The sequence below is a fragment of the Nothobranchius furzeri genome, chromosome 10 (assembly GCF_043380555.1).
Source record: "Nothobranchius furzeri strain GRZ-AD chromosome 10, NfurGRZ-RIMD1, whole genome shotgun sequence".
Taxonomy (NCBI): Eukaryota; Metazoa; Chordata; class Actinopteri; order Cyprinodontiformes; family Nothobranchiidae; genus Nothobranchius; species Nothobranchius furzeri.
Window position 1 is genome coordinate 29,043,224 of NC_091750.1, and position 26,477 is coordinate 29,069,700.

The 26,477-nt window shown below is 44.0% G+C and overlaps 1 protein-coding gene across 6 annotated transcripts in view; it reads right to left on the reverse strand.

The window, feature by feature from the left end:
- The window catches only part of cadm1a (cell adhesion molecule 1a), a 634,562-nt gene that overhangs the window by 168,711 nt on the left and 439,374 nt on the right, over window positions 1-26,477 (reverse strand). The gene's annotated exons all lie outside the window — the stretch shown is intronic.

A 26,477-nucleotide genomic window follows, 5' to 3' on the forward strand; every position in this document is an offset into this window, starting at 1 on the left:
AAACGCCTTTTGTTTATCGATTTATTGTGAAATAACGGAAGTTGTGCTTGCTCCTTTTCCTGTTGGGTGGTTGTGATTCCTGTCCATTGACAGCGGAGGTGCTCCGGCGTCCGGCAAAAATAGAATCTATTCTATTTTTGCCGGATGGCAGATCGACAGGCGGTGCACTGCGCCACGCGGCCGCAGTAGTGGAACAGCTCTGATTGACTACAACGGGACAGATTTTGCTGTGGAGTTTGTGCCGGAGCGGACCGGAGGTAGTGGAATTTTGGGGTTAGCCTGCTTGCTAACAGCTACACGCTGAAGCTGACACAGCAAACGGTTCCTGCTGAACAAAGATGATACAGTTCCGACTCCGTAAGAGCCCGCCTAGACGCAAACTAGTTCCAACCTGTTGTGCCTGGTGACACCTCTGGACTGGAGAAGTCGGCGCTGCGGTTAATCTACTGAACCTCGGTGCCCAGAGGTCATTCGAACTTCCTGACCTCCGGATCCGCGAAGAAGGTCTCCAAAAGGGTGAGATAGACACAGCATGACTGCGTCTGGTGTGGCTTTGATAAGAACCAACTTTGTTACCAAATTCTTTTCACCCAGAACTCACAAGGTTCTGATAAACACACACCATTCAATCATCATACCCACTTATATTCCTCCATCACATTCGTCTTATTTAACTTGTCTCGTTTTGAATTTGTTTAGAAAATAAAATTCTTACTTTAGATAAACCTGCCTTCATCTGAATTAATACGACGTGTTTGATCCCTGAAAAAGCAAAGAATCCTAATTCTTCTGATCAAACATTCAAAGACCAAGCAGGGTGATATTCTATATTCTATAGTGGGGCGACGGTGGCACAGGAGTTAAGAGCTCGCCTCGTAATCGGAAGGTCGCAGGTTCGAGTCCCGCTCAGTCTGTCGCTGTCGTTGTGTCCTTGGGCAAGACACTTAACCCACGCTGCCTGCTGGTGGTGGTCGGAGGGACCGGTGGCGCCTGTGCTCGGCAGCCTCGCCTCTGTCAGTGCGCCCCAGGGCAGCTGTGGCTACATTGTAGCTCATCCCCACCAGTGTGTGAATGTGTGTGTGAATGGGTGAATGAATGACTGTGTTGTAAAGCACCTTGGGGGGCTCCAGGACTCTAGAAGGCGCTATATCAAATACAGGCCATTTACCATTTATATTTATGTAGAATATCACATCTTATTGGTCATAAGTACAGGTAATATATTAAGCTTACCCCTTCTACATCAGGATGAATTAGAAAAGTCCTGTTTGTTGATTTAAACGGTTAAGCCCAATCCTCTTCTCCCGATCCTTTTAAAATAACGTGATCGGGCCATATTTTCCGATCACGTGATCTGATCGGACAATTCCTAGAAATAAACACGGTCATATTTTGCTCTTTTTTTTTTTTTTTTTTTTACTTTAGAAGACTGGAAAGGAGGATGTTGAATTTAAATGAGATGTTTGCCCACAGACAGACCAAGCTAATATGTAGGGTTTGTCAACACTTTAAATGTTGGTCCATATACACACTTAAACATGTAAACCGAACTCCTTATTTAAGTCAACGTGCTACAGTACAAGTGAACGCCTTGTAAGCTGTCGGTAGAAGAAAGCTCTGGCGCTCCAGTTTTAGGAAGCAGAAGTTAGTAGGAGGGTTGGGGAGTGGAAAACGACGGGATTTTCAATCTTACTCATTAATATTCATTATATGCCAAAAATCCTGCCTCTGACTGGTTAACAGCAGCCTCTGGTCACTCATTTGTTGGATTTTATTGAGTTCACTGAACTTTCTAATTACTCAACATCATTTGTTTTTAATGTTCTTCAGTTTTTTTCTTTGGTAGAAAATGGTTTAAGCTGCAAACGGAGACTTAAAGCATGCACAAGTGATCCAACACAGTCCCTTGCCCTAAAAAGGGCTAAAGCTCAAGTATGATTACTACATCACCTAAAAAGACATTTAAATAGGAAAACGTCCTTTTCATGTAACTTTCCATATTTGTATGTTGAACTGAGCGCGATACGAGTGGTCCTACGTCTTCGCGCTTCACCTGAATATAGTTAGCTCACCTTCGTCAGTCATTGTTCTCGTAATATTTCCCTTCCTGTTGCATTTTATTTCTTAAGGAGGATTTTTTATTCCATCCGTGCTTCGGTCTGCTTTACATTTATATAATTTTAATTTCTGCTTCAGACTGGCCGTCTCTGCAGCTCCTTTAGTTTTCATTAGTTAGAGGTTATTTGCTTTTCTCACCTTCCTGCCTTCAGAGTCCGAGTCTGAATTTGCATCCATTCAACTCAATGTCATAACATGAATGCCCATTCATTGTACATTACTGCTATTTTACCTTCAGGATACGTTTTTGAAGGCACCAGTGGACAAGAGGGAGGACCCCCCCCCCAACATAATAAAGCCTTATCATGTTAAAATCCAAACAACACATGCAGTGTACAGGTGAGCATGCACACGTCTGAAAAACCCAAGCCACTTTTAGAAACACGTCTCTATAATCATCTTATGTGTCACTTCTAAATATGCCGTTGTGGTATGAACATGAGTGGAATAAATAAACACAAATTGAAGAGAAATACTCGGGCACAGTGGCAAGGACACGGTCACCCGATTTCAAGGTTGGGGACAGCTGTACAGCAGCTATAGAGAGATGCAAAAGCAGGCTATGATAACAACCTGGTTAAAGCAGCGGGACAGAACTGCGCTCCGTTTCAGGACGGCGCTGCTCACAGAAGAGAGAAGACAAGCTAGGAAAGTCAGTGGAAACGTCCTTTTGTTGTTACATCACAGCCGACTATGACAAATCCGTTCCTGTGTTTGGAAGAAAAAGGTGACCTTTAGCTCGGTGCCCTTTCTTGACCCGTTTTTCTTCTCCTGCTCGGTTCTATCTGATACCATGAGAGTGACATTGCAGATGCCTGACAAAGGGAGCTGATAGCTACATCTCTGGATAACAGACGCCCATCGCAACTCAGAACGGCTGTAAATTATCTGACGCATTGATTAGTCCAGTTTAAGCTCACGGTGATGAGGCAAATTTAAAGGTGACAGGAGATGAGGACATGGCTGACTGATTCTATCCTCTGTTTGCTCGGTTCAGCAGTCACAGAGAACACAGATGAGTAAAATAAACATGTTGGGTCAGAGAAGTAATCCCGACGTTTACATGATGTAAACATTCTTAGGGCAGATTACACAAACAAGGTTTAGCTTTAACTAAGATTAGCACAAACCAGTGATTTGTAAATCTAAGTACAAAATTAAGCAGAGCTGCATTGCATCATTAGAAATGAACTTCAGTTAGTAAAACTCAGTTTATTTACGCTGCACATCTAAAAAAAAGGTCTCGCACAAACATTTTGTTGGACAGTCTTTAGCTTTGATTACGGCACGCATTCGCTGTGGCGTTGTTTCAATAAGCTTCTGCAATGTCCAAGGGCGTCAGTTTGTTTTCAGAATAGCTGGGGACAATAACCATACACTTGAGTGGGGTTTAAAAATTGCTGGGGACAATAGAGTTGGCTAGCACAAGGGTCAGCGGCTCTGGAACCGCATGCGGCTCTTCCATCCATCTGATGCAACTCTCTGTGCTTGTAAAATAATGAATGGATATTTAAATAAAATGCTTTATATTTTACTGCATTAATTTTACATCTGTATGCCAATTCTAAATGTAAAGATTGTCTGCGTAAACCTGAACAGGTCCAACCCGGTCTTACTGTGAGACCGGGTTGACGCGTCACGCTTGTGCGTAATCATAGGCGCTTCCTGAGCTGGAGGATGTCAGATTCTGGGATTCTCCTCAGACAGGTTCCTGGATGCGTCGCCACATTGGAGACAGGAACAAGCGCTATTCAGCCAAAGTTTCATAATCAGGGAACATTTTCTAAGTGACAAGTCTCTCTGAGAGACCGGGTTTGGAAAACACTCGCTTCAGTGGGAGGAACCTTCCACATGCGCTCTGGTTCTGAGAGCCTGGATCTGTATTCTGAACAGTCTAAACATGTTTTTAAAAGAAACGTATGACAAAAGTGGCACCTGCTCAGTAAAACCACCAACAGGGTGAAAAATATCAAAATATTGTCGGCAGAGACGGGCTACAACTTCTGGATCCATGTTATATAAATCGTTTTATTGATTATCGTCTTATGAAAGATAACTTTGACGTACACGAGCGACCAGGCACGTTGCAAGATTTTCAAAAGTGTGGGGGATGTTGTCTGTGCCTAAAATAATTTCATGTTATTCACCTTGTTAGTTTAATTTCCATAATAGTGGAGCAGGTGCGAATTTTAGACGCGTCACGCACGTCTCCGTTTTAAACATGTTTAAACTGTTCAGAATACAAATCCAGGCTCTGTCTCGTTAGATTGGTGTAACTAAAGTTTGTACTGAATGAAACTTTACATTAAACCATGTTGAAGAGAAAAGGATCCGATTAAATCGTTTCCCCCTCATTTACAGTCACGACGTACAGCGCAGTGCGCGTGGCTCTGGGGTTAATCACGTTTAGTTGTTTCTCTTTGCAACAATCTTCACAAGAAGGTAAAACAGTTAAATGGCAGGTTACAGATATTTATATTAGACTTTTATTTTGACGGATAAACTCAAGGATGTTGGTTGTTTTGAAAGAATTACCCCGACGCACACTGATGCGCATGGATGAGCTGACATTTTAATCGTTACGCACATCGCAGAGGTAACTTGATTCCCATCAGAACATCAGAGCTTTATACTGGACACTGTGTTCAGCGCGGCTCGGCGTGCCCACGGTGGACAGTGGGCTGAAGATCTGTAGAGGGGTTCGCAGCGCAGTGCAGAACCACGGTGCATGCGATAAGATTTCCTCCCACTGAAGCGGTCTGGAAACCCGGTCTCTCTGAGGGATGTGTCACTTGGAAAAATGTTCTTTTTATGAAATTATGAAACTTTGGGTGAACAGCGCTTGTTCCCGTCTCTAATATGGAGACGCATGACGCATCCAGTCTGAGGCAGAATAGCTCTTCAGCTCAGAAAGCTCCTGTAGAGACATTTGATCACGCACAAAGTTTATGTGGAGCAGAAGCGGTCGGGCCACAGCAGGTGGAATGTTCCTAGCCTACATGAAGTGAAACTGTTTAATTGTAACATTAATGTGTTACTGGACACGCTGGTCTGGTTGGTTAGACCAGTGTTTGAAGTGGAAAACACACACACACACACACACCAATTAAAATAATGCTGATAGCGTGGACTAGAAGACAGGTGATGGTTTACGTATTTAAATGATGATCAGGCTGCTGTAAAATGTAATCTCCATCCACATCCAGACACAATTATCCTCTATTCTTTCTCTAGTTGCTCTGCTCTTGCCTGGGCTGACGTAGCTGACGGTGCGCGCGGCGCGCCTAACTAGCGGCTGATGCACATTTTACGCATTTGGAGAGGTGGGCTGGATGCTTTGCTTTTACTGGAAGATGGTCCACTTAACGCACGGGTGTAGACTACATATTAATGACAAATGAATGAAAATTAAATTGGGAGTTTTTATTTCATATTTTAGAAATAAAAATGACGGGGTAAAACATTTATGACGTATTTTTAAACGAAATTTTCTAGCGCGACCTGCCTGCTTCACTTAAGTCACTGCTTATTAAGGTCCGTCCAGAATTACCGTGGACCACCCAAAAATGAAAACCTGGCGCCGCGCCTGTTATAAACCTCTGCAAATTGTTGTTCTTCACGTTATCAAACTCAGACTTTGTACAGCTAAGGTCAAGATGTAAAATTATTCAGTCGAGCTCTTCGTCCCTCCCTCTCCTGCTCTCCTGGAAACCTGACATCGGCTGTCAGAAGCGGGAGGTGAAGAAGGAGATGAGGCAAACAGAGTGAGTGCGACATAGAGAAACCAGACTGTGGGTGTTGAATCCCCCACGGGTGCGACGCCCATGCGAGCGACCGGCACCGGTTGCTGTCACCTGGTTGTGAGCAGCTCTCTGCTGTCTGAGGGTAGGCCCCGCCCACAATGCTGCGGCTACTGCGGTGTTTTCTTTACTGTGGGAAACGGGTAATAATGGCTCTTTGATGGGAACAGGTTGCCGACCCCTGGTATAAGGTCTGAGCTGGTAAAACAAAAATCCTCATCAGCAGGCTTTTTTGAAAGTGGGGGGTGGACACAGCTGCCAATCACAAATTTTGCCGGGGACATGTCCCTGGCGTCCCCGGTTAAAATGACGCCTATGGCAATGTCACAAGATTGACTTCCATCCTGTGTTGCATTAAAGGGCAGTTTGGGCTGGCTTTTAGCACCCCCTAGTGTCCATTTGGAGGACCAAAAGCAAAACCTTTTTCCTTGCTGTGCGTTCGTCTTTTTTTTTAACACTTTAATCTAACGGCTGAAACATCTGCCTTTTACGCCCCCCCAGCTCACTAGGAGTGATGTGGTCAAGGGCGTAATGAAATAGTGTACGGTTAAAAGTAATAACAAAGTCGTGTGTGGCTGTAAACAAGGTTTTTAATAAAGAACTCAGGTTGACTCAGCATATTTAAAAAAGGGTAAACTGAAAAGACCGGCCCAGAAGGGGCGGGGAACACCAACGGAAAATAGTTCACAAAAAATCCAAAAGCCTAAATGGAGTAATCCTGTTAGCAGAGACTTTCTTACAAATCCAAATCCACAAGTATCGCCAAAGATCGAGTTTACAACCAAGCTAATAATTAAGTTGAGCACGCGAGGACAAGAGAGGAGTGAAAACACTTCCCTGTAGCCTTCTCCCAGTCTCAGCCCGGATGACATCCTTTCATCAGCTGTGGTGTGATTAGAGTCATGCACAGCTGGGCAACCGGAGGAGGGAGCCGGGTGAGGATGGTGCCACCGAGGCCATCTGGTGGTCGGAAAGGGGAGCGTCTGTAACACTCCCCATCCTTCATTAGTGTCTACAGGAGCGGTTCATCACTAAATGAAATTAGCTGCATTTATGATCTAAAACATGCAGGAAACGTGCTGGAAGGAGACAGCAGGGCCAGGTATGTCAGCTCAATTTTTCTCTCAATCCCAACGGAGTGGCCTCCCAGTCTGAAGTTTGTGTATAATATGCTGGCCACAGGAGGCGCTAGGGGCTGGGTGGCCTTTCATTACCCCCCCAAAGGGTCATTTTAGCACATACTGGCTCAAGACAATTATCTAAAAATATGGAAAAGTTGCAAAGTATCCCTTTAATGATGGCAGAGTCTAATTAAAGCACAAAGCCTTCTCCAGCACACCCCAAAGATTCTCAGTGGGGTTAAGGTCTGGACTCTGTGGCGCGTGAAAATCATGTCTCATGCTCTCTGAACCACTCTCACTATTAGATCTAGATGAATCCTGGCGTTGCCATCTTGGAATACGGGGAGATGGAATAACCTGGTCATTCAGCATACTCAGGTAGTCAGCTGACCTCACATCCTGTTGCTGAACCTGGATCGGTCCATTAGTAGTTTTCTAGTTTTAAAAGTTAATGTTTAATTGTAATTCTATCGTTTCATTTCATGTTTGTTTTCATCTGTGAAGCACTTTGTGACTTCTGTCTATGAAAAGTTCTAAATAAATAAATAAAAATGAACTTCTTTAGCGTCCACGAAACAGCAGAGAACGTCTCGGCTACTAGAAGCTAACCGTTAGCATCAGCAACACCACCATAGAGTGTTTTTTGCAGGGATAAAACATCGAGTGGCAACGCTGTTATCAAATCAGGATCAAACTTCAGAGAAAAAGACTCAAAATCGTCTGAAGCTCAGCTCTGATGTGGCAAATTTTTAGTAGTTCCTGAAACTAGTGCACCGGAGCTTTTTTCCCCAGACTACGACTTACAAGGCATTAATTCCTAGAGACCACTGCAAATATATAGGTTAATTTAACAAGCATTCCACATCTTTAAACTCAGAGAGAGCAATCGTATTTTCAAAATAAGTAAAAACTGTTTTTCTGTGAACTTTATGATCTGATCTGACTTCAAAGCTAAACCGTGTTGGGCTAATCCAGCTTTTCTCTCTGCATTTAATAGGAAACTCATTCATTCCTACAGTCAGGATTTATTAGAATTCTGGTGCAATAACAAAAGAACGACACCGTTTTTTATGATTACCTGGAATTTCCTGATACAGGCCTGTTATTTGTGGGCGACCGAGTCTGCCAGGTAAAACGTTGCTACTTCAACTGAATGATGTTCTACTGTTCAACCTTTTACCCCTCTCAGTTTTTAAAGCTTTAAAATGCAAAGGTTATCTTGAGTGGTGCAGAAAATATACAACTCCTGTCCCGCGGTAACAAAAGAACGAGTCGGATGGCCTGAAAACAGGCTGCTAAAAGTTACCATCCATCAAGCTGCCGTGATCTCTGCACTGACAAGAAGATGGAAGTAAAGGCAGGATTGGAGAAGCCGACTTTGTGGTAAAAACTTAGAAACAAATACATCGTAAAAGGATTGGGCTGTGTACCTCTCCTAATGGCTTTTTCTCCTGCGTTTCACCTCTGCTGACACCACGAGTTTCATTCATCCTGCTTTTCTTCTCCTCCACTGATTAATCTCCATTCTTGAGCTGCATTTCATTTGAATAGTTTTACTTCTCCAGCCTTTCGCTGAGGACTCCCATCCAGAGAGCGCAGGAGATGATGAGTGTGCCTCGCCTAAGTGGCTGCAATCAATTGTGATTAGTGGCTGCTGCTACTTTTTGAGAGGAGCACATCAAAGTTTTATTATTGGGTGTCAGAGTGGGCGAGACGGGGTGGGGCAGGGGTAATTACACTCTTATCACCGCCCTCCTCCCCACTCTGTGAAAAGTCTAGGCTCAATAGCAGCACCTTAACTCAGAATACGGGTTTGCTACCTTTGCTTCATGAAAATCAAGCCTCTTCCTCCTCTGAAGCAACTCGTTTTCAGATTTATATCTACATTTTGCAACAATGAAATCTAGGACTAAGTGGTTAAAATAGATGTTTTTTTTCTATTTCTAAAGAAGTAGTGCTGGATAATACACGGAAACGTCACTGTTAAAGCATTATGAGCAACGTATCAAAGACTGTCAGTATCTAAAGTGGCTTTTTGCAAATAAGTAACACAAAAATCTAGATATTTTTGCTTTTCTGTGAAGAATTTTGCATCATCTGACTTCAATACTGACGAGTTCTGTATTTTTTAAATTCAATTATGATATTATGATGCTTCATTGCAGGTATACCGTAGATCCTCTAATATTAGCCTGTATTCAATTAACGGCCGGGTATCACATTTTGGCCGGTGTCGGAGTCGGCGGAGGTGAATAATGGCCGGTTTTTTATTGTGGCCGGGTGGAATGTGGTAACAAACAAGTACCACAGGGGGGCAGTTGTGTCATCCGTCTCACTTTTGATTTGCCAGTGATAGACCGCGAGGGTAACTTTAACCGTGCGGAGACGAAGAGGAGGCGACAATTTGGTATCAAGTTCAAAGCGAACGTGCTGATTATGCTGCAGAACACTCTGGGGAGCAGTAGCAGGGGTTGTATGAACTAGTCACTAGTCGACTTCACCGCTCTATAGTGACTTGTTATGCCTGTCATCGACTAGTCGCTGTCACGTGATAATGACCGGCAAGATGCAGTCCACGGAAAAGACAGCAGCCTGCTGTCAGCAGGTGACAAGCTCCTGCGCGCCGGGAGGCAACGCGCTGTGCCAGAGCGTCGGTACTGACACCCGCCGTAAAACGGACATTTAACCAAATTGTGACCTTTACCCTCTTGCAATTTAACCTTCCCCTCACCCCCATCCTAACCTTAACCAGCTTGCACATGCAAAGCTCTGATTGTTGACGCGCTCCAGACATCTGCGTCCTGAGCACGGCCACAGTAACATTATCAAATCAGGTGTCGCCACCTCAAAAACTAATTTAACACGCGATCGTTCATGTCGGCTCATTTCCTTTTATGTTTTCTGTCTTTTATTTGTGCCTGATGCGTTTCGCTGCTGTGGAGCGGGGCGCATCACCTGTTTTGTCCTCCGGTGACACACCTCACTGGCGCGCACTCCGCTGTTTTAGCGGTCGGTAGATCTTTTAGAACTGCAGTTCAAAGGTAACTCATGAGGTGAATATATATGAACCCAGGTAGCAGTTTTTCTTTAGGACTGAGAGGAGATGCAGGAAGATAATAAACAGGCAGGACAGAAAAATAGTCAAATAAAAACAAGTTAGTTTTTGTACCTGGTGGTTGCAACAAACAGACACCATTGAAGGTCATCAGAAGTGAGGAAAAGAAAATGAAATAATTATTTTAATGTTTAGAGCAGCAGGAACTCCGAGAGGCTGCAGGCGCATCAGTGAGTTTGCGGCCGCTGCGCAGGGGGAGGGGGGAGAGGGCTGAAGCAGGAACTACCGTTGTTAAAAGAAATGTGTTTAACTTTGAAAATGTGGGCGCAATTTTAATTGTCAAGAACTCCAGCGAACCATTAGTTCATTTTGCTCAAATAGAAATTGAGGCCTGCCTCTGATTCTGGCCCTCCTTCCAATAAAGGCCTGGAGCTTGATGAGCTTGAGTCAAATACAGGCCCGGGCCTGTATTAGAGGATTTACTGTATTTTAACTTTTTTCTTGAATTGTATTTTACAGTTTGGTGAGGTGAGTAAGGAATCCTGTCTTGCTCCTCTTCATCAAAAGCAGAGGTGGTTTGGGTCCACAGGATGTCTCCTGGCTTCCTCCCTTTGGAGACTGTCCACTACAACCTAATTCATGCTTCTCCGTCTGCGTTGGGACAGAGACATGTAACAGCATCATGCGTCAGCGCAAGAGCTCTCTGATTGGCTCGCAGAGGAAGACGGAGGCATGCCCCAATTTTTAACTAACCGTTGAGCGACGGACACCGCGAGCTTGTGATTGGTCAGGATGCTGCTTCCTGTAAATTTGTCAACAGTACCGTCTTTGCCACTTCAAAAAATAAAAGATATTTAGCGGCAGACATGGCACAGATTGAAGAATGTGTTGCGGAAAAAGTCTGAAAATATTAATGTTCATTCACCCGTGACTGAAGGAGTACACGGATATGCAGCAAGTGTTTTAATCGTGGACGAAAAAGACGAGAAATGCGGGTTTAGATGAGAAGAGGTGGAGAGGAATGAGGGACAAATTTGTCCGTGTTAAAAAGCCTCTAAAATGCATTAAAGCAATGTAAGCACAATAGTAAATGCACTATCGTGGACTGGATATGTGATTGTAATGGTCATAGGATACCTCAGAATAGCGCTACGCCCTCTGTTGTCCTGGCGGGGAACTGTTAATAATAATAATAATAATAATAACAATAATAATACATTTTATTTCAAGCGCCTTTCAAAGCTCTCAAGGTCACTGTACAAGACAAAATATAAGGAACAGCAAGCAATACAAACAACAAGAAATGAGTGCTAACAGTAATTCCCAAGGGTAGAGACGGAGCAGTAGAATGGATAATAGACTAAAAAGAGTAGATGGAAGGAGGACAGTTACAGTGAGTAAGCCAGGCGGAACATGTGAGTATTGAGTTGAGACTTGAAGGTTGAGAAGGAGTTTATATTGCGGAGGTCGGGCGGTAGAGTGTTCCAGAGTTTTGGAGCTGAGTGGCTGAAAGCTCTGGCTCCATAGTACTGAGACGAGTGCGAGGAACAGACAGGGAAGGTGAAGGTGATGATCGGAGAGAGCGAGTGGGAGTGACAATGTGGAGGAGATTAGAGAGATATGGGGGAGCGAGATGATGGATGGCTTTAAAGGCATGAAGAAGTATCTTATAGTCAATTCTGTATTTGACAGGGAGCCAGTGAAGTTGCTGCAGGACAGGGTGATGTGATCAAAAGTGGAGGTCTTAGTGATTATCCGGGCAGCTGAATTTTGGACTAACTGTAGCTTGCTGAGTGATTTTAGAGGGAGACCGGAGAGGAGGGCATTACAGTAATCGATGCGACTGGTGACCAGGCTGTGGACCAAAATAGCAGCGGAGTGTTGACTGAGGGAGGGGCGGAGCCGATTGAGATTGCAAGGAGGAAAATAAGCAGTTTTTATTGTGTTGTTAATATGAGGAATGAAGGATAAGGTGTTGTCTAAGATTTAGCAATAATCCCCAGCTGATGGAGACGTCTGAGAGCAAAACGTCTCTGTCCATGCGTGGGCGTCTCTTCCTCATGGAGCTGACAGAGAAGTATTAATTAGGTTTAAGAGGACACCCGAAACTCACTGAATGGATTATAAATCCTCTCTGGCCTTGGAATGCTTTGGAATTACCCCTTCCTGGTCCGCTGCCACTGGGATGTCTGGGTCTCTCGCTTGGATGTGTTACTTCCAAGACCCAACCACACATGAGCAAAGAAAACCAAGCTAAAAGATAAAGATCTGTGTGAAAGACTAGCTTAAAATTATTAACTAAATTTGATCATATTTGGATTATTCAAGAGAAACAAATCTTTAAAAAAAAAAAATTCCTTGAATAATTGCAGGTCTGATAAAAGTTTAGTTATGACCGCCTCGGCTGCTCTACATGCCCACAGCTAGCATAGATAAGCTTGTCTGAAAAACTAAAATGCGTGGAGAGTATTAAGAGAGCGTAATGCATGAACATGACAGATACAAAAATATGTTGTTTTGAAAAATAAAAATAATATTGAAATGGCAGCTTTCCCTAATCTGTGGAGAGCAGCATTCAGAAAACTCTGAATACATATGCAGTCACAAATAACAGTCTTAAAGGAGCAATATGTAAGAATTTTATATTGAAATAATAAAAATGAAGGAAGAATACATTGGAACAGATTTCATTCTCAGCCGGCTGGGGGGTTGTTGGTTTCTCTCCTTTAAAAAAAAAACTAAAGAGGGATGGAGTTACCGAGTCTGCACTGGCTAATGCTGCTCTGTTAGCATTAGCAATTCAACACCAAACAGCAAAATGCCGTAGCACTTCATAAAGTACCAAAGTGACTCCAAATTTATTATCCCAAAGAAGTCACGGCATCTTTTTGATTTACTCTAGTATCGGGTCAAGAAGGTAAGATGCTAACATTGAGCTAACAATGCTAACAGTGAATTAGAAACAAATAGTCATCTCTAAAAAAATCTCAAGCTACTTTTTCAATTACCACCAACTCATTACAGTGAAATGTACTCATGTATGTATCAACTACACAACTCTTCTTCATTCGTCATCGAGAATCTTCTGGCACTGATCCCTAACTGGCAACAGCCATGAAACACGAAACAGGAGTGAGAAAGTCACTTGTTGTATTTGAAAAATAGGCTGCAGTACCCAAATTCAACCACAGGATGTCATACTCACTTCATTCTTACATGATGCGCCTTTAAAATAATATAGTTAAATAATTTTAGATTATTTAGGAGAACAACATTTCCAGGTACCAACTAACATGTATGTAACAATCTCCCTAAAACAGCTGTCAGACTAAAACCCCTCAGTTTATCAGTAACAATTACCACACTGGACTGGAATATCTATTTAAATTAACCTAATATTCAGTTTATCAGTTCAAATATGAACAAAAATAATAAATTATAAGAGGTGCATTGATGTGACATTTGAGTGATGTCGTGGATGTATTCAGCCTTGTTGTACTGTCTGTCTCATGAAGTCTTCAACCCTCAACCTCGCTGCTCTTCAGCGGAGAGCTCACCTGCTGCTACAGAGGCTACGAATGTTCCCCTCCTCCACAGGAGAACAAGGACGCTGTGTGTGAGCGTTCTTCCAGGTCTTTTGATGCGAGCAGCCATGTGGGCGTAGAAATGCGAAGTAAAAGACACAGCCAGTGCTTTAGTTAGAAACTGCAGCACGACGCTTCTGCAGTTTAATATTCCTTAACAAGTGCTGGGTCTGGATTAAAAACAAAAGATATGGAAGCCTTATTTAAACATTTAATCTAATCCTGCACTGAAACAGATTACAGTATTGGAGGACTGACATGTGGGCATCTTAATCCGTCAGGCGTCATTTTTGCAACAAGCACTTGCAAATGTTCACTTTTAGAGTGGGATAAAATTTGAGCTACTAGAAGATTAAAATGATTAAATTCATGCAGTGAGTTTAAATATGTGCAATTGTTCATATCTTGCGAATAGTTGCAAACTGATGCATCTAAGTGTTATATTTAGAGCTAATTAAGGGAGAGTGCTCAGTCAAATAAATCCCTGTAAAGCTGTCTTATTAATAAATGTGGATTTATTAAACGTGTTAATCGTAACTACTTAACAGCAGCTGCTGATAATCTGCTAGCAAGAAGTTTCCTTAAAGTGCACAGCAGTTTGTGTGGCGGCGTGCGTGGCAGCTGGGTGTTTACTGTCTCAGACATTAAAAAGGTCATTGTTACATTGGAACGTCACCATCTGTGCACACGCTGATGAACAATATAAACAATCTGAACTGAAGCATCAGACGCTTGTGTATGAAGCGTTGTGGGTCAAAGCGAGCTGAAAACGACAATCAAACAGTCGCGTGATGGAAGGACTTCAGGTCAGGACAGATATCAGCCTGTTTATGACGGGGAGTGTTTCCCACCCTGTCAGCTGTTCTGCTGTTAACTCTAAAAAACACATGATAGAAATGCTACAGCTGCCAAGATTGTCTTTAAAAGACACCGAAGCACCAAATACCAAGAATGGGGTGACCCTAGATTATTAGCAAATCATATGTACCTCCTATCAGCCCCTAAAACCCTGGTTCGGTGTATTGCTTAGTTTTAACGTTGTGGTTTGGTTAATTTTCGGTACACGCCCGGTGGAGTTGCTGACTGGAACTTTCAGTTAACTCACACTGATTGGTTGTAACTCAGTATGAAGCAAATGTTGTCCAAAACAACCAGCAGAAGTAAAACTAATTCCATTTTTGGTTATTTTTAAACACAGATAAGGTTTCTCTTTACCTTGCAGACGGTTTCGTTTGCAGCTGCAAACATCTTCAGAGCTGACGCTGATGGTGACGTCACTTCCTAATCCGTTTATCCGCGGGCAGCAGAGGATATTGTTGCCCTCTGCTGCCCCCTCTCCCCTCTCTGATGATGCAGTCCCATGCACGATCCAATGAGTAAAATCCAGATGACATAGCACAACTGATAGGACTGGTAGCTAACTCCACTTACTTCACATACGACATCAAAATATACAAACAACTGGAAGGCTTCGCCATGGGTAACCCGTTATCAGCCACCCTGTGCGAGTTTTTCATGGAAGACCTGGAACAAAAAGCCGTAGCCACTGCCCCCCCCCCCCCCCCCCCCCCCCCCAGCGCTAAATAAAACTATGGAAACGCTACGTAGACGACATACTGGAAATCATACCAAAAGGTCAAACACTAACACAACACTTGAATAACATTGACGACACAGGCAGCATAAAGTTCACTTATGAGTCAGAAACAGAAGGCAGCATAGCTTTTATGGACATGAAAATCACCAGGCAGACCGACGGGACCCTAAACATAAACACATACAGGAAACCAACACACACAGACCAATATCTATTATGGACATCAGAACACCCCACCATACACAAAATGTCAGTAATCAGAACATTATATCACCGAGCAAACATAATAACAGAAGAAAGAGACCGTAAACAAGAGGACAAACACATACAGCAGGCTTTAAAGACCTGCAGATACCCGACATGGGCAATAAACAAAGGAAAACAACAAACAACAACAGAAAGAAAAGAACAACCAAAGCAAAGAACCAGAAACCTAGAAAGATAAGAACCAAAACCAGTGATAACCCTACCATACATCAGAGGCATAACAGAAAAAAAAAGAGCAACAATGAAAAAACACAACATAAACACACCAACAAAACCACACACAACAGTTAGAAACAGACTAGTACACCCAAAAGACAAAATACCAGCTGGACTTAAATGTGGAGTCGTTTACGAAATCCCATGCAAACTCTGCAATAAAACATACGTAGGAGAAACCGGACGCCAACTCAACACACGAACAATAGAACATAGAAAATAGAAACAAGTCAAAAACACACAAGAGCAGCAAAAGAAGAAGCAGAAAGCACAATAAAGAAGTCAGCCGTAACAGATCACTGCACAAGAGAAAACCATGTAATGGACTGGGACAACACAAGGATCAAAAACACCGAACAACAGAAATACAAAAAATGGATAAAAGAAGCAATCGAGATAAGGAGACGTGGATGTGGGACCATGAACAGAGACGATGGAGTTTACTCATTGGATCGTGCATGGGACTGCATCATCGGAGAGGAGAGAGCGGGCAGTAGAGGGCGACAACGTCCTCTGCTGCCCGCGGATAAACGGAGAAGGAAGTGACGTCACCATCAGCGTCGGCCTGAAGATGTTTGCAGTCGGCAAACGAAACGTTAGCAAGGTAAAGAGAAACCTTTCCTGTGATTTAAAAAGAACCAAAAATGGAATTAGCAGACAAACAGCAAGAACGTACAAAGAAGTAGTAAAACTTAAAAAGCTGGCTGTGAAGCAAAATGGAAGTGAAAGAAAATCAGCACCAATCACATTTCAAATTGCCGTTACTAAACTCCCAACATGGAAAAACACGGGGAGACTCCCCCACAATGACTTTGTTGTCTCACTGAGCTTCTTCTGGTCAATGAACGCCACATTTTACATCACGCAGCTGCTCTTGGGCTCCGAATGGATAAAATGATGAAATCCTTCGTCAGTGTAGGGTTTTGGGTTCAGACAGAACCTCTGCCTTGTCATTGACTCAGGATGCTATCAGCTGTTGTCACCAGAAGAAAAGAGAGATTCCAGGATTTCGCAGAGCTCTGACTTTTTAAAAGCTTTTTGGATGCAAACATTCCACAACAGTGGGGCACGGATTACCCTTCACAAACAACCAACCACCCTAGAGACAAACCAATCTGACTTTTAACGCTACCGAAGGACCAACCATTAACTCATTCACTGCCGATGACGACTAAAGTCGTCATTTGCATGTTTTTACTGTGTGGGCATCAGAACGACCCCCGCACCGTGAGAACAAACACCTCAGCTCTAAAGCCGATCTTCATCCGCGTACGTCACACGTCACGTGACCAGGAAGCAGAACATCCATGTGTTAGGAGATCGTTTTGGGCCGCTGCTGTAAAAAAAGCGAGACACGAACCGGAAAAGCGTCTGCCGATCACAGTTCAACAACGGATTAGGAAAGAACGGATAACACTCGAAACGCGCTGATTCTTCCTGATGTAAGAGGTGAGTCTCCACTTTGTTTTGGTTGTTTTGTCGTCGACATCATGCTAGCGCGCAACATTCTGTCACTCTTAAAACAACAGTAAAAACGGTGAGAAACGCTGGCGGCGAAGGAGTTAAGAAGTGGGCAGGGACAACAGTCAGCTTGAAATCCTTGAAATTCAAAAACAATCTATTTACATATTTACATCCTAACTTAACTAAAAAGAACAAAAACAACAACAGCTACACTTAAATACGGGTTAACATCCTCTCCCCTCCCTCCCTCTTCAGTCAGTTGATTTCTCCCTCAGTAGAGCTGAATAACAGGAACTGATCAGGTCCGCCTATGGGTGCGCTTCCATGGCAACACTTCAACAACTGTCCTCAGAAGAAAAGGAGTGATGATCATCACTAAATCGACTTTAACTTAAAGTAATTTATAGATTACCAAGCTTAATTTGACTTAGAATACACCCACAAATATGGGATTAAACAGAAACAGCAGTGAGGGGACAAATCCCTCGCAGACAGAATCAAACTTTAATAGTTATTGTTAATGTGAACACTTTTTGGCACTGATCAGTATTACTCACTGACAAAGGAGTCTTCATATGCAGTTGTCTGTGCAGACTCCTTAAAGGGCTGAGACACAACAGTGGAGAGGACCGGGACGTCGCATCTCCTGCCCAGTTCCCCCGTCTTCTACTGACGCAGGTAGCTCATCTGGTGTAGCTACGACGCTAGGCAGTCACCCGATTTTTACAGCTGTTCACCTCCAGTTTTCCCAATCAAAGAAGTACCTTGTTTCTGGTACCAACACACACCAACACCAACCAGGTAGGACTGGTCTTTCGAAGGATGCAGCCCCTGAATTTGGACACAGCTGCTTGTGCTGCTGGCAAACGACTAAAGTCCAATTTACGCTTCTCCTTCTGCGTCGAGGCAGAGACACGCAACGCCGTTATCCGTCATTGCTAGGGTTCTCCAACAGACTTGCAAGTACGACAGGAGTCGAGTCAACTTTTTTAAACATCCGTCAAACGAGACGGAGAATGCAAGCTTGTGATTGGTCAGGATGCTGCTTCCTTTAAATGTGTCAACAGGACCGCCATTGACCCCTCACCAAAACAAAAGGCGAGTCGAAGACATCTAGCAGCAGACATGGAGCAGCGTGAAGAACACTTTGCGGATAACTGAAAACGTTTATTCACCCATGACTGGAGGAGTAAAGATACGAAGCAAGCGTTTTATTTGTGGGCGGAAATGACGGGAAACGTCAGCTTAGAGGTGGTGAGCCCATAAAGAGACGGAGGAGAATGAGGGACACATTTCTTTGTTTTAAAATGTCTCTGAAAAACAAAAACACACAATATAAACACAACAGTAAATGGACCAGATGCATGACCGCATACCGCAGAAAAGCACTGCCCCCTGTGTTGTCCTGGTGGGGAAGGGCTCTGCAACATTGCCCAGGTGATTGAGAAGTCCGAAGGCGAAATGTTGCTGTGTATGCGTGTGCGTCTCTCTCGTGGAGCCGACACTGAAGCATAAGCGAGGCTTAAGATATGCAACACCGTTAAATATCCACATGGAAGCTCAGTACACGTCCTGGAGAACCGGCCATTCTGTACCGAAACATCTGAATATGAATGCACGTACATTACACTCCCACTAAATACGTATCCGCAGAAATGTGCCCTCTAGGTTCAGCAGTTTGCACAGACTTCTGCTGCAAACACGGTCTCCAGGAGATACAAATGAACCCTGCAAAATGACTCATTTGGTTCTGTTCCTTTAAATGTGAAGCTCTATCTTCTGCAATGCGTGTGTGCATAACACATTATAACTGCATCAGGACAGACAACTGATGTTTGGGTAGCAGTGCAGGAGTTGCAAATGTCCGTTAGCAAAGTAAACAAAGTATTAAACACTAATTTTTCACTTGCAAAAGATGCACAAATATTTTTTTGGGGGGTAGACGCACAAATAGTCAGGCTCCTCTGTGCAAGCATGAGAAACTGGTTTCTAAGCCTTCCACTCTTTTACTTCCAATCATGTATTCACAGACAAAACCCAGCAGGCTGATAGCAGATGTCATATGTTGAAGGGGGCAACGTTGTTTGGAAGATGCCTGGTGGAGGTTATGTCATAATGAAGCTGTGCAGCTGCAGCAAAGATGCCTAGGAGGGATCACATGAGATCAAGGAGATGCCGTCAAAGGAGAACACGCCGCCCTTGACAGCTGGCGTTGTGGGAGTCGGCTCTTCATCGGCGCAGCAGCAGATAAATGCCGAGTTTTGTTTGGCACACGCATGAGGGCATTCTGCTAGCGTGCCCTTGTACGCCGTGCTTTAGGATGCAACTGAAAGGCGGTGAGTAATGAAGGGGGTGAGGAGTTGGAAAAGGCGACCGCTGCTTGACCTCGCAGGAGTCTCTGCTTTGAGTTCATCAACAGTTTGTTTGTGATCACGTAAAGTTCCCTCTTTAGAAAAAAGGGTCAATAAATAAAGGTCAGTAAGCAAACAATCAACTACTGGAGTGATAAAAAAGTCCCGATCGTTACGATAAATGTTTAGTTTCACAGTTAAATTACCTTAAAAGGAATAATTATGAAAACTATAAAAGGCATCATTAGCACATGAGGTCACTGCCGGTTTCTTTTTACTCTGCTTTCCTGCTTTTGACCTGCAGCCGCTAAAAGCTCACCTAGTAAACACCGAGCTTGTCATTTATTCTGCCTTCTACGAACATGTCCTCTCTAACTAATCTGACGTGAATTCGCTATCCAGCAGAAGCATTAGAGCTGCTCTAGTGAGACCTGAATGTGGAACCCGACATTAAACATTTACGGGAGTTTCAGATTCCAGATTAGGGCAGGGATCATCTTAAAGAATAACACAAACAGACTTCTACAGTTGCAGCTTCTAGGCGAGTTGCTCTTTGTTGTAACTCGTTTTTTGAATCTCGGACAAACTGGACACACCTCGTCCTCTACAGCCAACATGCAAAAGGCTGGCAAAAATGTTTTTATGAACCACTGGACAGATTTCTACGAAACTCTAAAAGTTATTCTCTTCTTGTGACAAGGATTACCATAACAGCTTTAAAGATCATCTTATCAGATATTCCTGCTGTGTGTGGTGTGTTCAGAATGACTTCAGGACTGCTTCGATCACGAATCAGGATATCTCAAAACGTGTGATTGTCTTGACCCTGAATCAGTGTTTGCGTTGTGCTCTGAGGAGAAAAAAGTGTGCTTCCTGATGAATGTAACATGTAGCCAATCAGAAGATGTGGTGACGGAAGCACGCTGCAGGCTTCTCCCACGCCATGTTTGCTGACTCTGAAGTCACATTTGATCTCGGAGAGGTTTCCCTAGATTTCCTCTCTGACCAGCCAATGTTCGTGTGCGGTGCATTTTATTTGCCACACACTGTAGGCCCCAAACTCTTCTGTCCACGATTCTTTATCACCACATGTGGAGTTTCTCATGTGTTGAAAAAACTCCAACAAGTTTCAAATCTTTCCGTGTGAATCAGGCCTGGCGACGCAAACATGAGTAAAACTGTTAATCTTAGGTGTGTTCTTACTGTTTCGTGGTTCTAATTCCATGCTTTCGTTCTTTTTTAAACACAGAAACAGTTTTGTTTACCTGTTTTGTAGCTGTTCAGCGTCAGCCTGAAGAAGCCGGCAGCCGTCGGCGAAACTGTAGCTACAAAACAGGTAAACAAAACTGTTTCTGTGTTTAAAAAAGAGCGAAAGCATGGAATTAAAACTGTTTATGTTTTAGAAATTTTGAGCTCAAATTTGATGTCAAATTAGTTGATTTTCATCTCCAGCACTCACTCTGATCACGTAGGATGTTTGTTTACAACTTGGCCGTTAATTACTTGCGTCAACCAGGAGAATACATCTACTGTCAAACCAATCCAAAATGGCTGACACTATCAACCGGCCTTAGAAAAATTTTGAATTTGACCTGTTTAACCCTAACGACCCCAGTCGGGGGCCTCTACAGTTTCATGTCCCAAACATCTACAGCTGTCCACATTCTCCAAACACGACTAAACCCACAATCAAACAGCCCGGATGGGAAACAAAGCCATTTTAAATTGTAATAAATTAAGATACAGTGATGTTTGGACTTTATAAAACTTGAACAAATTTAGTCGAGGACCCCTGGAATAAATAAAACAATTGACTAAATTTCCTAAATGGAATTTGAACTCACAACCTCCATCCTGTCAGCACGTCCACACAGAGCCGCTCTTCTAAAATAAAGTTCAAGTATTATTTTATCTTCATGTATCAAAAACCAAACATTGCTTTGTTTACAATCTAAACAGGTTTGATTGTAGCTGTTGCCGTGCTCGGGGAACGCAAACCATCACTGACACTTGGGACATGAACCTCCAAAGGCCCCCGATTGGGAGGCACCAGGGCCTAAAGGGTTAAGCAGCATATTCGGTGGGAGAAATTAATCCAGAGGCAAGTATGTGCTAAAATGACCCTTTACAGGGTTAATGAAATGTCCCTGAGACCCTTACTGCCCTCTGTGGCCAGAATACTGCATTTGCATCTTCAGAGTGCTGGACTTAGAAAAAAAACTCCGCTGACATACCTGGTGCTGCAGTCTGTTTCCAGCAGGTTTACTGCATGTTCTAGGTTGTGAACACAGCTGATTTGTTTGATTTAGTAATGAACCACTCCAGTACAAACTAGTGAAGGCTGAGGAATCACTCCAGCTGTTAGAGTAAAGAGTAGCTAAACCCCAACATAACTTATTGTTGCTTATAAACTGTACAAGTGGGTCTTTACAAATGCAATCTTTGTGTTTCTGTGCATTTTTTGACGTTTGTGTAAACTTGATTAAACTTGACTGGGGCTGGTACAATTTCACGTCATCGGTACAGTCTCCTCCCACTACCCCTCCCTCCCAGGATGGAAATTCCCCACACTTGGCCATGCCACTCTGTGCCTCCTGGCAGCGCCCACTTTCAAGGCATCTTTTAAATCTTGACTAAGGGTGCAGTTACATTTTCTGATGGTGTGCTTTTAGGTGTTAAAAAGATGAACGCGCAGCAACGAGATAATAATCAATAACGGACACTAGAGGGTGTTAAAGCAAGGAAAACTTCTAAGTGTGCCTTTAGTTCACGTCTTTTGATGAGGTGGTGAATCCTGAGTGTTCCATCCATCCATTTTCATCCGCTTATCTGGAGTCGGGTTGTGGGGGCAGCAGCCTAAGGCGAGAGGCCCAGACTTCCCTCTCCCCAGCCACTTGGGCCAGCTCCTCCGGGGAAATCCCCAAGGTGTTCCCTGGCCAGGTGAGAGACATAGTCCCTCCACCGTGTCCTGGGTCTCCTTTAGGTCTCCTCCTGGTTGGACGTGCCCGGAAAAACTCACCAGGGAGGCGTCCAGGAGGCATCCTGACCAGATGCCTGAGCCACCTCAACTGGCTCCTCTTGATGTGGAAGAGCAGCAGGTCTACTCCGAGCCCCTCCCAGATGACCGAGCTTCTCACCCTATCTCTAACCCCGGGTTTCCACGAGAGCCGTCAGCAGCACGTTACTGCAGCAGCACGTCTTGCTCGCGTAATCTGCTGCTTGGCCCTTCCCACGAGACGCGAAGCAGCAGGGGAGCAGCTGTCACCGACCGAGCACAAAGTCACACGAGTGACTTCGTCAGTAAACACAACAACAAGCAGGAGAAAACTACAACATGGTTTGTGTTTTATGTTCTGTCCGTTTTATAATCGCCAACACGGACCTGAAAAACAAAGGAGACCGCTAGCTAGGTGATAACTTCTCACGGGGACGCACAGTTAGTAACTTTTTTTTAAGTAAAGCAACCGGAAAGCAGTACGTTCTTTATTCTGAAAATCTCTGTAGCTTCTCTCCATTTCCGCGTCCGATTTCCTGTCTTTCCTTCCCCAAAAATGTCGATCTTGACCCGTTTCAGAGGCGTCGCGCGTAGAAAATAGAACCGGCGCGTAAAGGCCGCGACATGCTGCTCCTGAGACGCGGCAGACTCGCGCTGCTGACGGCTCCGGTGGAAAAGGTTCTGTTGACAACAGCGGTTCCTATCAGCAGCTATGACGTGCTGCTGCAGTAACGTGCTGCTGACGGCTCCCGTGGAAAGCCGGGGTAAGGGAGAGCGCAGCCAGCCACAGGAGAAAACTCATTTCGGACGCTTGTATCTGTGATCTTGTTCTTTCGGTCGCTACCCAAAGCTCATGACCATAGGTGAGGGTAGGAACGTAGATCGACCGGTAAATCGAGAGCTTCGCCTTCTGACTCAGCTCTCTCTTCACCACGACAGACCGGTACAACGCCCGCATCACTGCAGATGCAGCACCAATCCTCCTATCGATCTCACGCTCCAGCCTACCCTCACTCGTGAACAAGACCCCGAGATACTTAAACTCCTCCACTTGTGGCAGGACCTCATCCCTGACCCGGAGAAGGCATTCTACCCTTTTCCGAATCAAGACCATGGTCTTTAGTGTTGTGCGATTTTTTGACAAGCTGGACCGCATTAGCAGGATGATATGCACCAAACACAAAGAACCCAATCAAAACAGATTAGATAGAATCAAAATGTCCTGGTACTGTTTCCTGAAGGTTCATGAATATAAAATCAGGTAACTGTGACCATTTTCATAAACGTTCTGCATTTAAAAAGAAACAAGTTGTTCTTTCTTTGATCAGATGCTTTGTGTTCCTTCAAATGCAAGAAAGTGCATCTTTGATTCATGCCCGGTGTGTGGGAGGAAGGTTAGATAAACAGGCTCTCGCAGCGGGGGTGGGGTGGGGGGGAGCAAAAACAATGAACACGCGCTAAAATAGCTCCCTGTCACTGTTTGTGTTCCTCAGGTGAATTAGACTGAAGTAATGTTCATGCTAGTCATCTGACACAGTTAGCTTGTTCCTTTGATTAACCAGCGGAGACAACAAGCTCTGTTGTGTTTGCATCGATTGCACCGTTTCTAGGAGTGATTAAACTGCAGCAACCCCATGTTCTCCTGTCGGGCCCGTTTGCAGACGGAGCTGAAGCGGTCTGCATTTCACGCGCTGCCAGATTTGGTCTACAGGAACATTTGGGTAAGTTTGAGGAGAGGAAGCATTCATAAACACAGCCAGCTTCTTCGCCTTCAGCTTTCAGAGTCCCGCTTGCTTGGCTAGAAGAATCACATCAGCGTGAGTGTTAGAGGATCTAGACGTGTTTTATGTGAACTTTGCTCATGCTGATTACTTGTAGATGAACTATGGAACACGCTGGGAGCATTAGAAGCAACACCAGGAGCAGCTGAACACACTTCATCAGATTACTTCCTTATTTTAGGCTGAAGACGTAATGCTTCTCATTGCCGGAGGAATGCAGTGTGTTAGGAGGAGGTAAACATTTAGCACAGAGGGGGAGGAGGCTTGGAAAACATAATTAAATAAACCTGAATCTGGCGGGACAGACTAAAGAGCAACACGTCCTGCAAAACCCGGCTAATTAGAGCGGTGACACGATCATTTAGCAGGACGGGAATAAACACACAGCAGGTCAATAAATCTTTAGGAACATGAGCAATTTTTTTAATTTTTTAATGAAGGCAAACTTGTTGAGAGCTAAATATGTTTGGAGGATTGTGTACGCTTCGTTCTCGTCTGCAGACCCGTGGGCTGGATCTGAAGCGGACTCCTGAACGCGTTGATGTTCGACGCGTTCATAATCAAGGGTGTTCGCAGACTGCCGTCGTCCGACGCTGAATTCATCCAGTTGGTTTCTCTACTAACTTTCTTGCAATTTTTGTCTCCCTTGAAATTTTTCCAGACACATGGCATTAGGAAGTCCTCCCTCAGCTGTGAGACAGCAAATGTCTAAGCTTATTACCTCATGGAAAATAAACATGTAATAACTGAAGGCATCGCAGACATTAAATCCCATCTCGCGTGATGTACGTGATAACAAACACGTCTCAACAGAAGGATCTTCCTGCTGCTCAGTCGGCTTTCTTATCAGATCCAGTCCACTGACACCACTTTGAAGACAAATGCAGTAAAAGAAGATTACTTATTCAGTTCTGAGTAAAGTTCCCCCTCGTAGAGTAGTGTCGGGTCAAAAGGCGAGCATCCACTTGACTTTTATTATGGAGGTGAAGAATGCTGGGCTGTCTCCGTGTGTTGCTGTTACTGCTACCAGCAACGGCTAAAACCAGCAGTCCTTCATATTTCCACTCACTGAGCCCAGATAATGAGCTCATAATTACACGTATACTAGACTGTTTTATTAATTTGTGTGATCAGACACGTGGGAAAGCACAAGTATCAAACATGTTGGTCCATTCTGTTCCCCGGACTTAATTTTTCAACTCTAAATGCGTTTCGTTAAAAATGTCGGTAAAAACCACATTCTCATTTCTATTTCCTGGTTGCAGGCTGGGCAACATTTTTGAGACAGACACAAAAAACTATTTTTCACACACTTTGCCTTAATTTGCTTAAAGCCCAGAATGTTCAGAGAAGTAATCAGACCAAGTCGCTCCTTGCCAATAAAATGAACTACATTCACGCGAGGGCACTCAAGAGAGTCCACCAAGCAGGAAGACCGAAGGGAACGCAACTGCAGGATTAAAGCTTCGCTGTAGGAGAAACTACTCCGGAAGCAGGCACATGTGATTTACATTTAACTGATGGTGTGATACCAAAAGGGGAAGCAAAGAAGTTGCTTCACCTCAAGAAAAGCAACTAGGGATTTGGACCGCTGAGGGTTGGGTGGGGGTGTTTACTTTTCTGACGACTCCCCTTTCCAGTTGTTGGAGCATCCAGCAAAAAGGATAATCTGGAGACGTAATTCCCATCAGTCCGGCCAACAGTAAGGCATCCTGAGACCATTCATGTGTGGTGCTGCTTCTCAGCTTAAGGAGTTTCGCCTCAGACCACAGCCACGAGTAAAGAATGGTACCTAATCATCCTCCCAGAGGGACTCCTTTAGCCTGGGTCTTCACCAGAAGGACAAAGACGCCATAACTAAAAGTGCTGGGGAACAAAACATCAACATCAGGGAACTATCGTGGTCAATCCTAATGAGGTGGGTGGACAAACTAACGCAACTTCAGACAGACTCCGAACATTGATCAATTGAAGCCATCGGTCCGGATCTGGAGCAGAAGTTGATATAAAACATGTCAGGGTTCACTCGAGAGGTCTTGTAAAATATTGACTCTGTTTAAACTAAATCTAATTTTCAATAGAAGCCTTTGAAACCTATGACGTGTCACCGTGTCAGTAACCATAGTAA